Here is an 18,878-nt window from a genome sequence, read left to right as displayed (position 1 = left end):
ACTTTTGAGTTTTTGGATTTAACAGGGAACCAATGAAAAGAAGCAAAAATTGGAGATATAATTCCTCCTTATTTATTGCTCGGTAGCGTCTCCAGTCTCTGGGGCTACAGTTGTACTTCTTTTGACTTCTTTTTTGTTATTTGGACGGCAGGACAGCATTCATAGAACCTCAGCACATAGAGCTCTCTCTCAGTCTCCCCCAAACCTGAACTGCTCTCCCTCGGAATAGGACGAGGAGACACTGACCATCAAAATACTCACGGCAATAATTAAAAGTATACAAAAAATTAGCCGTATAAATGAATATAGGTTACACCTGTTTAATATGAAATGTAAAGAATATCCTCTGGTCAAAGATTGCACCAAGGTTTTTATCGTTAGTTTTTAATTCTATAGGAATTGCTATTATAATTCAAATGAACAGGATAAATAGATTGTTTATCAGTGGATGATAAAGTAGTCCTACTTGTGTTATTGTCAAAGAGAGACATGTCTAGTTAGGTTGTGCTGTTAGAAATGCTCCTTGATGACCAGAAACAGATATCTGTAGCTTAAGTTTGGATTTATCTCCAACAAATCTTACTGTTTTAGGTGCTTTAATTGTGATAATTATGCTCTGTGTGAAAAACAAAAAATATTTTATATATGGTAAAATTTCATTGTTTAAAATGATAATTATCTCTGTTTTTCATTACAATTAAAAATTGTGCATGACCTTATCTATTTATTTGTTTAAGAGGTCCATGGAAGCAGGTCTTTTAAAATCCCCTGGTTCTCTGTTACCCCTGCGTTACCTCCACACTGTTTTCAGGTGTTCTACTCCAGTACCAAATTTAAATAGGGTACGGTTACTGGCATGGGCAATTCTAGACAGGGGCCAACAGGGGGAACTGGTCCTGGCCCCTGTTACAGCCCCTGTACTGAAGACATAATACTAAATTAATTTCTTATGATGCGCTGGCACTGTAACTGTAACTGATTGGTCCCTTGGATTAATTTTATGTCAAATGTTAACAGTTTTACCTCAACAATGAATTAAAATTAAGGTGCACTTTTAGCTTCTGTCGTTTTGAGATAGGATCACAGTCCTCATCTGATAGATCAGGGTTCTGCAACCTGCAGGTCCATAGTTGCAAATGGCTCTGTGGCATACTTAACATATTAAATGTTGAAATATTGCCCTGCTTTTTTTTGTTCATTCATTTCTTCTGTGCCCCCATGAAAAAGCACTGGCCCCCCTGGTAAATTTGGTCTAAAACCACCTCTTTTTTTCAACCTTTATTGAGGTTTAGTAGAACAGAACAGAACACAGCATACATCAAGCTGAAATCGAAAGATAATAAACAAAAACGACAACATAATAATACAACTTCAGTATACAATTGCTCACAAATGCCAGGGGTTAATAACAAAATTAAAATAAGGTACATTAGGTTTATGGGAATAAATTAAACTTTTTACAGAGATGACTGGTTTTAAATGCTTTCCTATTTGTACTGTTTTCTATTGAAAAGAGATAATGTTTTACATACAGAATTAACTCAGTGAAGTTTGGCTTGTGATTGGAAAACTGGGGTCAATGTATGATAAATTTTTAAATGATAAGAAGCAAGTTAGTTATAAAAAACTGAGATTGTAGCTCGTTGTCATAATCACTGTAACCAAACAACACGTTTTCCCAACATAATGAAAGTGAGGGTAGATATTATCTATAACAACCTTCAGAGAAAAATGACTCCAGAAACGCTTCGTATATAGGCAAAACCAAAATAAATGAACTATTGTTTCTCTTTGAACATCAGACAGTGCAATTAACATTAATATCACTTTTAAGTATTTGAAGGTAGTGGCTGGTTGGATAAAATCTGTACAGCATTTTCAATGAAATTTCCTTAACCTTATTGGTCAAATAAAAACTTGTGCTGTAACAGCCAAATTGTACTCCAATAAATGTTCTTAAGAAAACTGGACCAGCAGGAGTGAAAAGATGGAGAGCAAGTGACCTCCTGGAGAAAAAGGTTCCGAATTGTCCTGTTCTTCTGTTTGGAAGATGATGATGACAAAAAGCAAACCTTTCTGATGTTTGTGTCAGTAACCGGGGAAAGAGAAGGTCGAGTACAGCTACCTACTACACCTCTGAGAAGAGATATTATAGCCGAGGGGATGGCATCGAAAACGACAGAAAATTCCTTTGGAGGGACAGAAATTCCAAAACTCAGCGTAATAGTGCTGAAGCTCATCCTGGTTCAACAGTTGGCTTACTGTAATAATATTATTACCGATCCAGTTTTGAAATAAAATTGACTTGTTTATATATAGAATGAATTATTATTCCATATGAAGCATTTATGTGGGCAAAAGTTTTTGTTACAATTTAGAGACCATGCCATGGTCAGCAATTTTATTATTATTGTAATTACAAAGTAAAAAAAAATCAAGACTTCCTACCATGGAGAATACATGGTGAGGAATTACATTCCATAAAGAGGTTCGACATTTTAAATAATGTGTTATCCAGTTTATTTTAAAATTGTCATTTATTGTTGTGAAATCAACAAAGCTGAGTCCTCCTTTAGAGTAATCATTCATCAAAACAGTCTTCTTTAGAAAATGAGTACGATTCTTCCAAACAAAATCTAAAAGGGCTCTATCTACAGTTTTGCTTATATAAGGGTCTAGATCCAATGATTGGGCAGCATAAGTTAACCTTGATAATCCTTCAGCCTTTGAGAGCAGAATTCTTCCTCTTAAAGATAAATCACGCAGAAACCATAGGTTTAATTTTCTCTTAGTTTTTTCAATTATATGATCAAAATTATTGAGGCATCTTTGTATCTTTCTCTCAATATTTATATGTAACAGACTTTATGACATGAATATTTGAAGTATAATCAGCAGCACACTCTTTTATTGACAATAATTCACATTTTTTAAGGTTTAGGCAGAGTCCAGAGGAGAGGCACTGCGTCACCTGCCTCCCCTGACTGCACGTCACTGATAGAGACGTTTCCTTCATGCACAGACCTCCAGGCAGTTTTACAATGTCATACATATACCAGTAGGGGGAGCTGCAGATCAGTTTTGCTGACATGAAACCTGAACCACAAAATGCTTTCCCTGTTGCACAACTGAATTTACACGCAAAAAAAAACTTTTGTGGCGTGATAACTCAGTCCATAGATCCTTTGCTTGTAGCACACTGAGCCATTTAGTTCTTCTTTCAGTTTTCATTTGCTCACCTCCAGCAGAAAGTGGCATGCTGAAGCTGTAAAGATTCATGTAGCAAAATGATCTTGTTTTAACTTGTGCTGACAGACTCCAATTTTATGGAATATTTTACACAAGGAAGCATGACTGGTGTGTCAGCTCAGCACTGAAATTAAAGTAGAAGACTATTTTTTATTTATTCAAAATGCAGACCATATGATCCATATGAGTTCTGTTTTAGTTTCATAACTATAGTTTTACTTATGCAGCACATTCTGGAAAAAATAAATTAGGATAACCTTCATGATTGTGTGACCAGAGCTGGCTGAAGGTTGCATGGGGCCTTAAGCAGTATTTGATTTGAGGCCCTTCAAGCTGTTAGGAACATCAGCACCACTAACAGTGTTTCAATACAGATTTGGTTGAATTTGGGAGAGGGAGCCAAGTTTAATTGGCTGAGCTTAAAAGCACTCAAAGATAATTGGTTATTATTTGTTGAGATGGGTTTGTGAATAAAAGAAGCTCAAACCTAAAGAAAAGATTAAACTCACAGCATCAAATTGTAACTATGTTAACAATCAAGCTATGAAGGTTGTACTTTTACAAAGTAAACTTGCCAAATTCTTTAAATCTCAAATAAATTTTTTTAAATGAATTAAATCCGTTTAAATTTAATAGTATTCTCAATAAAGAAACATAAAACAAATGTGTTAAAATTCAAGCATTTATGGGAGGTCCCTGATGGTTTGGGGACCTAAAGCAGAGGCTTGGTTTGTATTTGCTTTGGGTCACCTCTGTATGTGAGGTTGATGCATCTTCGTTCATATTCCTGTAAAATCCTCTTAAATTCAGATTCTTAAACTCTTAAACTTCGGTTTTGTTTAAAGGTTATAAGCAGCTTATCTCTGACCTGCAGGAGATGGCTCTCTTGTTGTTTTCATTTAGTAGGAATCCATATTAGTTGATCCTGGAGGCTGAAGCTTATGGCTAGTCCAAGAGAGACCAAGACCAAAGTGGACTTGTATCCAGTTAAAACACTTCCAAACTCAAAATCTCATAGCGGTTCTTACGAATGCCATGTTTTATGAACCTTCAGACCATTGTTGTGTTTTCTTTGGGTGGGTATTCACACAGAAAGAAGCTAATGATTGTTTACATGCAAAAAAGAAGCAGGAGGTGGTGTGCCACCAATGATCTTCTGTTGTCAAAGAATGGAATATGTAAAGCTTTCCTGATTAGACTAAATGTCTGATAGAGAGGTGAAGCAATGTCTAAAATCTATAAAATAATGTCCACTAAAACTATTATGTTTTTGCTTTTGAAATCACTTTAATCTTCTCTCAGACAGTTACTCTAACCTGAAACACTTTCTATAATACGATCCCGTTACATGTTTCACACAGGAAGTTCACAAGTGTCACACTTCCTCTAGTCAACTTTCCTTTGTAAATAATCATCAGCTCCTGTGGAATTCAATGTTGAAATTCAAAGTTCATAAAGTAACAAATGCAAATGTGTTTTTGAGACGGTGGAGTCCATTTTCTGCCCCTCTCAGATTAGTTGTCTCCTTCAAGTATTTTTACCAAATGGAGAGAGCAGGAGTTTTATTGGGTAAGACATTAATGGCTCATAACATTTTAACAAAACCCAGCATTTTGAACTGTTCTTTTAAATCAGTTCTTACACTGATGTTTTGAGGGATTGTTCTCCACTGCAGTACACTTTAGCCGAAGCATGCATGCTTCTTCCAATCTTTCTGAGTGTAACCTTGTTTTCTAAACAGCTTGTTCAGAGAATTAGATGCATAATAATGAATGAGTGAATTAATGAATAAAACATGAAAAACAAAACCTGGGTCTATACTGTCTGCAAACAGGTAAAATTCAGGTAAATGAATCCCTAGATTTTAGCTCAGCATTTAGATTTGTTTTAGAATGTTTCCTATAACTTTGTGTCTCCTCATAAAATTGACAGAAAATGTTCCATCTTTTGTCGGAGTCATGAAAACAGAGCTAAACATTTGAGGATTAATTGAATCCACTACACCCCCCCACAACACACACACACAAACACACACAAAGAAAAGGAAGAGGGATAGTTAAATCTAACTGCATTGTTTGTCTGCAGCCCCTTCTGCCTCCGTTAGTTAAACAGATGTCAGGGTTGGGTTGGCGTGCTGCAGCAGGGGAGGGAGGGGTGGACAAGGGAGGTCTCCAGCAGAAGTTCAACAATCTGCTGTGGGGTTTCTTCTGTGGCTCAGGGGCAGGAGGCTGCATTATTGTGTCTGGGCAGGGGGCTGGGGGCCTGAAAAGGCAGCTGTATTCACATTGTGAGCAGGTCTTTTACCTTCAGCTCTTTATGGAGCCCTTAAACCTGAGGCTAAAGCCTTTCTGAAAGGGCCTTATTCACCGTGACTGTCTATAAAACTGTATTCTGCTCTATTCAACCCCTCATCCTCTGTTCAGATGAAAATGAACATTTCTTCGTTCTTTGAAAATAAACCTGAATTGGACATACTTAAATGCCTTTATATGCTGAAGTTATATGGCCTGCTTCATATTATCATAAAATACAGTCTTTGGCCACGTTAACAGACCAAGTATTAAAGACCACCTTTTCTCTAACCTAAATAAAGTAAAAACCAAATTGGCTCAGCCATAAGATACTATTTCTCCCCCATCTTACACTATTTATACGGACATATGGTGAAAAATGGATGGTTTTAGAGACACGATGAAAGGGGGGATATCGATTCATCTTTCTTCTCCTCAATAAATCTACATGTAAGTTTCATCCCCCTTCCTACTGCCCTGCTGACCCCTGTGGCCTTTCATTTTAGGTTTTCACCCCCACCTGTTCCCATTCCCTTATTCCTCCCAGCTCCCTCTTCATGTCCCATCTGCCACTGAGGCTACAGGAGGATAGGGTCTGGAAAGGTGGGCTAGAAGAAAGGCAATCAACGTGAATGGGAAATAATTATGATCGCTCCTTTTGTGCCCCAACAATGTAGTAATTATGTTTCTGTTCCCCAGCTATGAGTTCAGATTTACTTACCTCATCATATTCATTGTTTTAAGAAGCATTTGTGACTGGGCTTAGGGAAATACAGTAAACGTATTTGTTGTTCATTTTGGACTGCATTGAACACTGTCAAGAACCCAGTATAACTGGGCCTTTAAAGACACAGGAAGAAAGAAGCAACGTGATTAAGGTCCAAGATTTGAGGGATCTCGTGATTAAGGTCCAAGGTCAGTCACCGGGCTTTGTTTGTTTGCAGTAGGATTAGGTCTTTCTTCTGACTGGTGAAAACCAACAAAACTCAAGCATGTGTGGTCAGTAAGATTAACTATACTTCAGCCAAAATATAAGGATATTTGAGTCTAGCAGATTATTTTATCCTAGTAACAATCCTTCCATACCATTGGAAAGCCTGTTTATTTCTCCTTAACTGCCACAATTGTTGGGAAAATGCATTTAAGGGTGGAGCAGCAGACTTAAGTACAAGTACAGTATGTGGTTGGTGCCCATAAAAGACTTACTGAATCTTCTGCATCCCATTCTACTTTTGGAAATTCTAGGAACGATCAACAAGCTTCGAGAGCAAAGTGCTCTGTTGGGAAAGAAGATGGAGTTTTATGTTTTAAGTGTGAGCAGAAGAATCTTATTTTTATTATATATTTTATATGGAGCCATTGCCGAGAAGCTTACATTTGAGAAATATATAATCTTCTTTTAACTGTAGTCAGGACTATCACCACAGCATGAATAATTCAAGTTGCTGGTTCCAAATAATTACTACAACCTTGTCTAGAAGAACAAATTTATTTGTTATTTTGCCAATATCACTGAGGTGGAAGAAGAAGAAGGATCAAGTCTTGGTGACAAAAACAGTAGATACATGACTAAGTAGTTTGTCCTCAAATGCTCAGGCCACACAACAAAAACCTTTGTTTTCAAATGGGCTTGGCAAAAGTACAGAGCAGTTTAGGGTTTGGGGTTACTTCAGGACAGGGTTCCCCAACTCCAATCCTCCAGAGCTTCTGTCCTGCAGCTTTTAGATGCATCCCTGCTCCAATATACCTAAATCAAACTAATGGCTCATTGCCAGGCCTTTGCCAAACTGCTGAAGAGTTAATTCAACAACTTGATTGAGCTGTGTCGGAGTAGGGATGCATCTAAAAGCTCCAGGACAGTAGCCTTTGAGGACTGGAGTTGAAGACCCCAGCTTTAAAAAAACGTTAAACACTACAGCACTACGGCTAGGCTAAAAAGAAATCATAATGATCCTAAATGTTTATGGTAAATGGCCTGTACTTGCATTGCGCTTTATGAAGTCCGAAGATCCCAAAGCGCTTTACACTACAATCAGTCATCTACCCATTCATACACACATTCACACACTGACAGAGGTGACGCTGTCATACAATCGGCGCCACCGAGCCCTCTGACCACCATCAGCAGGCAAGGCGGGTGAAGTGTCTTACCCAAGGACACAACAACTGAGGCAGATATTTTGTATTCAGCTAGGCTTTTTGTATGTACTTTGTTTTCAACCACATTTTCCATTTTTGCTTAATACTTCTTTAATAAATGTTGGGAGTGCGATTGCGGGTTTTCTATATTTGAGTTTGGATTGAACTGATTTAAAAACCTGGTAAATGTCTCATAATTTCTAAAACCCCATAACTGATTGAGGTGGCATTTTCTTTTTACCTTGACTGATCGTATCTGGACATATTGTGTTCTGTAAAATAACTTGTGACGTCTTGTGAACTGACTCTAAACTGAAATAAAACAGAAAAGGTCAGGTGAAATTGGTGACAGAATCAATGTAAAAACTGCAACATAATATAAACATAAAACAAATAAAACATAATCTCTATTTAGTGAAGGAGCAGTGAATGTAACTGTCATGTATGCAGCCAATTAAGCCTGGAAACCTAGAAATGTATGAATAGATAATGCTTGACGTCTCACAATGTGATACAGATTAAATTATTGATTTGACTAATAACTACAGTTCTATGACATTCTTCTTTTATTAGTTGCCCAGTTTTTCAGAAAGCAAAGCTACTCATAAATGTCCAAGGGGCTCATGATTAAATGCAACTGAACCTAAGCTATTTGTGTCTGATGATAATAAAGTAAAACACAACTTCAGCGCAATATCTGTTGGGGATCAAACCACGGCCTCCTGAGTGACAGGTAAGGACATGAACCACTCTTCTAAGGAGGACAACATCACTCCACTGAATGTTAGTGATTGATATCATGGGCACCTCTGCTATACAGTAACAGTTTTAGTGCAACAATAAAATTCTTGACAGCCCGAAATACAGATGCCTGAAGAATTTTCTGCATCATTTAGGTCATACAAACAAAATAAGAACTGAAAATATTATTGTAATACATTATTGACTGTGGTGAAAAACTATGACGTTCAAAAATATATTCATTCATCTAATCGCAGTCTGATCATCTTCTCCTGATGTAGATTTCTGCAGAGTAGTTGCACTCCAACATCTACAAGCTCCTCCAGAAAGATCCTGCCATTTCTAACTTGACTTCAGCCTGGCTTTCTGACCAACATGCAGACAAATGCTAGGAAACAGCACAGTGAGTTTCTAAACTTTATTTAATATAATAATAACAAGGTGGAAAACATACAGACAAGTTAAGTAGGTAGAAGCCAGGAGGAACCTGTGGGGAATAATGAAACCGGAAAGTATAAATAATGAAGTAGGATGGAGAATGGACCAATGAACGATGGAAGCTAATCAGGGGAAAATCAGGAGCAGCTGGTGGGAGAGAGAGACTGCAGGTAACTGCAGGAGGGAGGCTAATTAACACTAATGAGTGGGAGTCCAGAGAGGTAACAGAAACATCCAAGTGAACAGAAATAGGTAAACAATTAAATTACCTAAACATAAACGGGGAAAAAAAACAAAAGGAAATAGAAACTAAAGATTTTAACATAGAAACTCAGGAAAGTAATCTAAACACAATGAATGAACTTAATAACAACTGAAGAACATGGCAGTGCAGAGAAAGCCGATAGAACTCAAACGCAAAACCCCTAACATAGGCAGATTATGACAAGAGCATCTCAGAGCATCATAGTGCGCCGGATAGTCTTTGGCCTGCAGCGCCAACGGCGCCAGCGGCACCAGCGGCACCAGCGACCGGGTGAGTCAATCCACTGTTACATAACTGACCTCCGGTGTTTGGCTAGTCTCTGTAAATTTGGCGTTTTGGAAGAGAAAATGATTAGAGACCAGCTGACAGAACATGCAGATATTCCCAGACTGCGGGAAAAACTGCTTGTCGCCAGACGATCTGCAGCTGTTGAAGGTGGTAAACATGGCCTTCCAGTTTAAGTTGGCTGCTCTGCTAACATCTCAGCTATCAGCCCCAGAGTCAGCCCCATTATATTCCTCTGCGTCTGCACAGATTTTAGCTCCAGTGACTCAGCTTCCCTTTTACCCTCAAGGTGCCTGAGGTACACGTGGCAGGATGTCAAGGCGCGCCATCATATCCCGCACCACACCCGTGCCAGCTTGCCCAGTCCAGAGGTGCCAATGCTGTGGTAAACCACTTCTCCACAGTGTGCCGTTCTGTGCCTGCTCCCAAAACCTCCTGCTGCTGTTCTCTCTGCTCCTCAAGCCCGACCACCATTCACTCCGTTGGCTTCGACACCAAGCTGTTTAAATGGTGTATGGTGGAGTTGAATGGTGTATGCCTGCCACTGCTGATAGATACCGCTGCCTCCAGGTCTTTGCTCAATGAATCCACAGTCCTGAAGCTGTTTCCCCACCAACCAATTGTGGCGGAAGGAGAGACACTGTATAATTATGGACACGCTAATATCAGCATGGTGGGCACTGTCACCTTCTCTGTCTGCTATGGTACCAGAACCCTCCCACCTTCTGACATGGTGCTGATCTCCTGGGGGTTGACTTCTGCTATGCCCTAGGCTTCTCCAACACAGGCTCCACCATATTGATGGTAAGCATGCCCTGGCTGGACTACTGGCCATCATTGTTCACTGGGCTGGGAGGTGTCACTGCCTTTATTCACCAGCCATTTATCGACCAAGCTGTGTCCTCCGTTCTTCAACCTTTGCGTCGGCTGCCCCTCGCTCTACGAGATGACATGACAGCTGAGCTGCTCAAGCTTCTGGACACTGTCATGAAGGGTGTTGACGCTTTACCCTGGATCTCCAACCTGGTGCTGGTGAAGAATAAATTGGGTGGCCTGCGCCCCTCTGTTGAAGAGACAGGTGAACAAAGTGGTAATACCAGATAAATATCATCTGCCCACGGTGGAGGAACTTTGTACAAGGTTCCATGGCTCCATGGTCTTCTCTAAGCTCGCCCTTTGCCAAGGCTACCTACAGGTTCCCCTACACCCCAACAGCTGCAACCTCACTGCCTTTGTAACCACACATGTGGGGCTTTTTCGATACACCTGTATGCCCTTTGGCCTCAGCTCCACCCCAAGCTATTTCCAGAAAATCATGAACACCATCTTTGCAGGTGTTGATGGTGTGGTGGTCTACCTGGATGATATCGTAGTGCATGGAGCGACGCCTGCCCTGCATGATGACCTCCTTTCCAGAGTGCTTGAGGCTCTTGCTCGCCACCACCTCACCTTGAACAGGGAGAAGTGCATCTTTGTCATGCCAGTTTCTGCCCCTTCACCAATTGAGACTCTTGTTTATAGTGTTACATCATCATTGTGTGATGCATTAGACAATGCAGCCCCCTTGAAAAAGGAGGTAATTATTCATAGGAGGCTAGCTCCTTGGTTTAATTTAGATCTGCGTACTTTAAAGCACAATATTAGAAAATTGGAGAGAAAATGGCGCTATACACAACTAGAGGATTCCTACTTAATCTGGAAAAATAGCCTACTGTTGTATAAAAAGACACTTCACCAAGGTAGAACAGCTTATTTCTCGTCATTGATAGAAGAGAACAAGAATAATCCTAGGTTTCTCTTTAGTACAGTTGCTAAACTTACACAGAGTCATAGCTCTGTTGAGACATCCATTCCCTTAGCTCTTAGCAGTCATGACTTTATGGGATTCTTCTTAAATAAAATTGATTCTATTAAAAAGAAAATCTTTGACATACTCCCGAAGATGATTACTTCATCCTCAGCAAGTGAGACAACATTGGAAATAACTGCACAACCTGATTTGTGTTTGGACTGTTGTGATCCTGTGGAGCTCCCTGAGTTATCAGAAATATTCCAGTTTCTTCATGTAAATGATAAATCATCTTTAAAATCCAGGGTTAATTGTGGAGTACCACAGGGTTCAGTACTTGGGCCAATTCTCTTCCCTATATGCTTCCAATAGGTAAAATTATCAGGCAGCATGGGATACATTTTCACTGTTACGCTGATGATACTCAGCTTTACTTATCCATAAATCCTGATGAACCCAACCAGTTAGATAGACTACAAGCATGTCTTGAAGATATAAAAACTTGGATGACTTTAACTTTTCTGTTTCTTAATTCAGACAAGACAGAAGTTGTCATCTTTGGACTGGAGTCTTTAAAAAAGAAATTGCTTAGTCAATCACTTAACCTGGATGGCATTAAATTGACCTCTGGTAATAAAGTAAAAAACCTTGGTGTTATTTTTGACCAGGACATGTCATTTAAATCCCATTTTAAACAGGTTTCTAGGATTTCCTTCTTTCACCTCCGGAACATTGCCAAAATTAGAAATATCCTATCCAGGAGTGACGCTGAAAAACTAGTCCATGCATTTGTTACTTCAAGGCTGGACTATTGTAATTCTTTACTATCAGGATGTCCACAAAATGCAGTTAAAAGCCTTCAGCTGATTCAAAATGCTGCCGCAAGAGTTCGGATGAAAATTAAAAAGAGAGATCATATTTCTCCTATTTTAGCTTCCCTTCATTGGCTCCCTGTTAAATCCAGAATAGAATTAAAAATTCTCCTCCTCACATATAAAGCCCTTAATGATTTAGCTCCATCATACATCAGATATTTGATTGTTCCATATGTTCCTAACAGAGCACTTCGTTCTCAAACTGCAGGTTTACTGGTGGTTCCTAGAGTCTATAGAAGTAGTTATTCCTTTAGTTATCAGGGTCCTCTCCTGTGGAACCAGCTCCCAGTTTTCGTCCATGAGGCAGACACCCTGTCTTCTTTTAAGGCTAGGCTTAAAACTTTCCTTTTGATAAAGCTTATAGTTAGAGTGGCTTAGTTTATCCTGAGCTATCTTCCTTATTTTTTTTACCTCCGTCTTCTTCCCTCCCTGTTGGTTGGAGTAAGGGGAGTCAGGTTTAGCCTAAACCGGCTCAGTTATGGTTGAGGTGCAAACACACCCTCCATTTCTGCTACCTGTATGACCCCTTCTCTTTTCCAATGGTTATAATCAGTCTGACAGAGGGAGGTATCCCAATCCTTGTGGTTTTTAGTTTAACAATGGCCAGCAGTGGGACCCTTTGTGGGGTGCCTTGAAACGACATTGTTGTAAATAAGCACGGTTTAACTAAATAATTTGAACTGAAACTTTCTGTGTAGTTATGCTACTATAGGCTTAGGCTGCTGGAGGCATCGTCCGAGCTTCTGCTGGCAACAACTTAATGCTCACCCTCTACCGATGATCCACATGGCCCTGTCTTACAGTGTTTAACCCTTTCTCTCTCCTAGACATGGCGATTGACTGAGCTTCTACTGTGACTAACTTTATGTGCTCTCTTTCCGACTCTAACCTTGAAAACTGGCTCAGAGTTTATCTGTTCTTTCTTTCTAGGTGAAACAACTAAAGGAGCTACATCCATTAACATTTACTTTTCCTTTCCATAGAAAGGACTCCTGGATCAGTGCTTCTTTGTTCTCTTTGTGTCTCTGCTCTGTTCTCTCAAATCCCCAGTCGGTCGTGGCAGATGGCCGCTCACACTGAGCCTGGTTCTGCTGGAGGTTTCTTCCTGTTAAAAGGGAGTTTTTCCTCTCCACTGTCGCTACATGTATGCTCAGTATGAGGGATTGCTGCAAAGTCAACGCCAGTGACTGTCCACTGTTCTACATGCTCATCCGGGAGGAGGGAATGCTGCAAGTCACTGACTGGATGCAATCTGCTGGGTTTCCTTAGACAGAAAACGTTTTATCCCATTTGAATAAATAACTAACTCTGACTGCACTGTTCAATGGTTAGGACTAATTGGAATGTATGTACCTGACTTTTGTGAAGTGCCTTGAGACAACATGTGTTGTGAATTGGCGCTATATAAATAAAACAGAATTGAAATTGAATTGACTTTGAAACTGTCTGTATGATTGGATAGAACTGACTTTAAGTACAATTTCTATGGTGGATTGACACTATATAAATAAACCTATTTTGATGTAATTAATTACAAGATCTTTTAAAGCAACCCATCATGCCCCAATCCAAATACATTTTTAAAAACTATGAGAAACAAAAAAATTAATTAGTCTGGATTACAAAGCCATTTCCAAGACTTGGGGCTCCAGTAAACCACAGGGAGCTATTATCCACAAATAGAACAGAGGAGAAACTTCCAAAATGTGGTTCGTCTGCCAAACCTACTCCAAGAGTGCATCAATGACTCGTCAAGGAGGTTATGAGGAAACCCAAACATCTAAAGCACCGCAGACTTTACCTGCTTCACTTAATATCTGTGTTCATGATTCAGCAATAAGGGACTGGGCAAAAAAGGGCATCAGTGGCAGAGTTACATTGTGAAAACTGCTTGCAATAAAGAACAAAAAGATCTATTTTATGTTTCCCAACAAACATCTTGGTGATTTCAAAGACTTCCAGGACAAGTGAAACTTATTGGAAGTTGTACTTCCCTTTACATCTGGCAGAAAACTAACACAGCATCTCGAAGAAAGAACATCATACAGACAGTCAAACATTCAATTCAATTCAATTTCAATTCAAAAATACTTTATTCATCCCAGATGGAGATTAAATGCTGTTGTAGCTCATATTTTGCAGGTTTCTTCAAAGAGCCATTGTAGTTGCTGATGGCTGTGGGCAGGAAGGATCTCCTGTAGCGCTCCGTCTTACAGCAGATCTGAAGAAGCCTCTGACTCAAGTTACTCTGTTGTTGTTCAACAGTCTCATAAAGAGGATGCTCAGGGTTCTCTATAATGTTCTTCATTTTATGAAGAATCCTTCTTTGCACAATGATCTCCAGAAGTTCCAGAGGAGTCCCCAGAACAGAACCAGCCTTCTTTATCAGCTTGTTGAGCTTTTTTAGATCCCTGGTGGGAGCAGTGTGATGGTCTGGATGTGCTTTGGTACTTCAGGTCATTAAGCTCAAGCACAACTGGACTAGCACGTTTACCTCAAAATGGCTAAAAAGAAGAAGAAAAAAAAAAGGTTTTAAAGGGGCAAGTCAAAATAAAAGTTTAAGAGTGGCTCTGTCGAAGTCCAGACGTCAATGCAATTGGGAGGCTGTGACATGACCTTAGAAAAGCTAGTTGAAAGCTCTTCAAACAATTCTGCAGAAGAGAGCGGACCAAAATTCCTCCACAGCGACATAAAAGACTTATTGCCAGTTACCTTAAATAGTTCTTGGTGCCGATGGTGGCAGAACTAGCAATTTAGTGTAGAGGACAGTTACTCTTTCACATATTGTCAGATTTTTCCCTTATACATAAATCATTTGTATTTGTTTAGGTTAAATGTCTGTAAATGTGACAATAAAGCAAAAACAGAAGAAAACTTTAAGGGTGCAAATAATTTTCCACAGCACTGGAGCCACTGGAGGGATTCTTAAAAACAAACAACCCATGGGTTCATTTTTAGGGGAACAATCTGGAACTGGTGGAGAGATGCCATTGTGTTGTGTTGTTGACTGTGAACCTGTGTGAAGGACTGGAGAAGGCAGCCTGTCGAAAGAAGATGTCATTGATCTAAAATGGTTTGAACACATTTATTTGGGTGCCAAGGGCAGTAAAAAGGTAAATAAGTTTGAGTTTACATGCTAGTATTGTTTATGAGTGATTTATGTTTTGGTCCACACCCTATCACTGAAACCCCCATTAACTAAAACCATGTATTTTACCTAGAGTCAGTGTAAGCATCCAGAATCTTAATGAGATAAACCAATCAACTAAATTACACGCATAAATTATTGGAAACTCCATATCCGTACACACCAACAGAACATTGCCAACCACCAGACATCCACTCCATGCCTCCTTTTGTTCCACTGGCAGACAGCAGCCCGGGCCTTCAGGAGTGGCCACAACAGACCAACTTCTCCCCTGAGGGCCTGTGGGGGTCAGATTTGCTGAAGATACCCCTCTCTTTCTCCCCATAGTCCTTAGGGAGAAAGATCTCCAAGCTGCTATGCAACTGTGGATGAGGCAGATGCTGGCCAGTCAAAGTGATGGGAGGTCTGGGGAGTGGGGGAAGACACAACTCTTCTTAGGTTCCCATGCCCCGTGGCACACGTGTGTCATACTCAGGCAAGTAATTCAGACAACAGCAGCAGTGTCCATCTGCTCCCCTCGCACAAAGGCATGAACGTGCTCGTTCGCGGAAATGCAGCAGATACACTGTAGACTGTCTCAGTGCACACATTTAAAGTGAGCATTTTGATGTGTGGAGGATGATGGCTCATGATGGGCGTGTTATGTCCTAGGATGGACAAATATGACTTACAGGAAATTTTACCACACACAAACATGCATGTCTTGGTTTAGAGCAACGAGTGTTACAAGTGTCAAAATGACTCAACATAAAATGATTTAATCATTTATAGGCTGTTAAAAACACTTCTGGACCAGGAGAAGAACTTTTCCATGCCTTTGCTTTGCTCAAAGTAAAACTGGTATGGCTGATAATCTTCATTTGATTGAAGTTTAATGACATTTCACAAAAATCAGCTGGTAGAACCAGCATAGATTTTTACTTCCTTATTATCTCCCATCTGGAGCAATCTGTTAACAGGAAGAAAGCTCCAGCAGCTGAAGGCTCATGATGAGTAGCGGCCAGCCTCAACCGGCCCATGGTTTAAGGAGTGGACAGAAACACAGGCAAACACTAAAGCACTGGGGCAGGAGTCCATGGGGGAAAAAAGACAGAACAGAAGAGTAAAATAAAACATTAGTTATAAATGCAAAGGTGTACAGTAAAGACAGTAATGAGAATAAATAGAGTCAACATGTCTTCCAGAAGCCTAAGACAATAACAGCATAAATATAGAGATAGTTCACAATAACATAAGCCGTTCTAAGCTTAATCAAAAATCAAATTTTAATCTCAGTCTTTAAAGTAGACATGGTGTCTGCCTCACAGAAAGCGGCCTGATAACTAAAAGATCTGTCTCCCATAGTGCTGGGTACCACTGTAAACGTGTAGTCTAAAAGTAAAGTGCTCATTTTAGAAGAAAAATCTTAACTGCTTAAATGTTCTGATTTAACAAGAAGACAATAAAAAAAAGATTTAAACTGGAGAGGTCCCTTCACATTTTAATTCTCATCAGAACTCTTGCTGCTACTGAAATCTTTGGACATCCTGATAATAGAGAGCTACAAAGTCCAGAGTAGAAATACACATGCATGTATCAGATGTTCTGAATCCCTCCGACAAGATTCTTCTCCTTTAGTGAGTCAGCCTAGTCTTGAGGTAGTCCCACTCAGACAAAAACTGGGATATTCCAGATCAGTTAACCCCTTAACCACTTCATACCACTTCCTTCTGCTGTCTGGTCATTTCTTCTCCCTCCTACTGTCAAACTATTTAGTATCCATGTAAACAATGGGTACGTTTATTTCTTTCATTATTATTTAGGGTTTTTGTATCTTCACGAAGAGAAAGAAATCTCACATGAAAATTGAATAAAGTTATATATTATTTTCTGTAGACTTTACGTTTTACCCTATTTCGGTTTATTTTGGTTGACCCAGCACACCTTAATAAAACATGACAGTTTATCTCCACCTGATCAAACCAAAATAATTGAATTAAAATGGCACAATGGAAATGTCTTGCTGATTTTAGGGCGGATGATATTAAAGCTGAAGGTTTACTGATGTTCAAGCCCATTTTATTACTGCTGAGCATTCTTATGCATGTTTCTACTGTTATTTGGACATTTTCCTGTGGTCAACAGCACATAGTCATCCAGGCTGGAAGTCCTCGTTGCCATCGCCATAACCTCCAACTCCCTGCACAGATTGTCTATCAGACTGAAGATATTAAGATGACTTACAATCAGAAATTGGCTTTAAACTGATAGAGTTGGTGCTTAAATGTAAGTTTGTGTTGCATATTTACACCTGTAGGCATCTATACTACACACACAATCTGTTTATGTTATATTATCTTTAATAAGCATGTCTAGCACACTCATCTTTTACACTCACCTTAAAGAGTAAAAAACATTTGTATTGTTAAAAAAAGAAAATATTAATAATATAGGTAGATTATAAATAACAAACGTCGCTTTGTTAAAATAATCTCCCTCGATACCACGTGAGAACAATAAACGTCTCATTTTTATAGTAATCCCCTTACTGAAAGATGAAGTAATGACACTCATCTTTTACTTTTTTCCAAAAATAAGGCATACTTCCTAAAAAAGCTAAAAAGGATGTTTCCTCCGAAAATATGATGTCTCATCAGAACTCTTACGGCATAACTTTGGGCCAGCTGAATTTTGGGGGAATGCTGAGACGCATTGATGAAAAACAAGTGTACGGTTCTAGAAATATGTATTATAATGGGATTGAAAGAACATGACCTGGTGAAAGATAACAGCATTATTCCAGTAGTACGTGGAGCCAACTTATTTCCATACGTGCAGTTTAATGTTTTTGCTGAACTTCCATGAAACCCTTTCCACCTTTGTCCACCAAAATGTATTAAAGTCCTATTTTGCATCTTACTGCTTAGATATCACCGCCAGCCTGACTGTGCATGTATTTTGTGCAGCAAACGACTTCCTGGAATTCCTGAATATTCTTTAGTCCCTCTTTCATCTGGGAGCTTTGCTCCATACCGAGTCAGAAAGTTTCAAGTGTCACTTCTCCGACATCCCGAGCAATTGTTTTGGCTAACTTCACATGTCCGCATGGTGGAGGTTTATTGTTGTGCAGAGAAGCGTGCCAGCCTGTTAGGGGGCAGAGGTGGGGGGCACTTGAGGCACGCGTCCCCTTTTACTCATTATAATATGTATGGGTCCCCACCCCCACCCGCGCTCATCCAGGCGCCACACACACCCTCAAAGCATTTAAGAATAAAAACATAAACTATAAATAAGGTAAATAATACAACGTATCATGTCAGAAATCTGTTTATAGATAAATATTATTTATTAATTTGTTGAAAAAATGTATTTATAGTTGGGATCAGATTTTCCTCTGTTTTTATGGCCATGTTGCCACACGCACTACACCACACCTTATTTTTTTGGTTGTTAAAGTCAAACATTAACATGTTGATCTTGATTAGACCCCTTCTGAAGGAGGAGGTGGTGAATCTGGTCACTGTTTATAGGCAAACAGTTCAGGTGTGTTTACTCCACCCCATCCCTGCGACAGGTGCTGGACCCCACAGTCCACCGCAGCGCCTCCTGGACCAATGAGAGCCCGGGCTTCTGCGGTTTGTGGGCTCGTGTGTGAGTGTTCGTGTTTGCGCAGTGTGCA

The sequence above is a fragment of the Girardinichthys multiradiatus genome, chromosome 11, assembly GCF_021462225.1.
Source record: "Girardinichthys multiradiatus isolate DD_20200921_A chromosome 11, DD_fGirMul_XY1, whole genome shotgun sequence".
In the NCBI taxonomy this organism is placed as follows: domain Eukaryota; kingdom Metazoa; phylum Chordata; class Actinopteri; order Cyprinodontiformes; family Goodeidae; genus Girardinichthys; species Girardinichthys multiradiatus.
The sequence above is the reverse complement of the archived record's forward strand: the minus strand, read 5'-3'. Positions refer to the sequence as shown.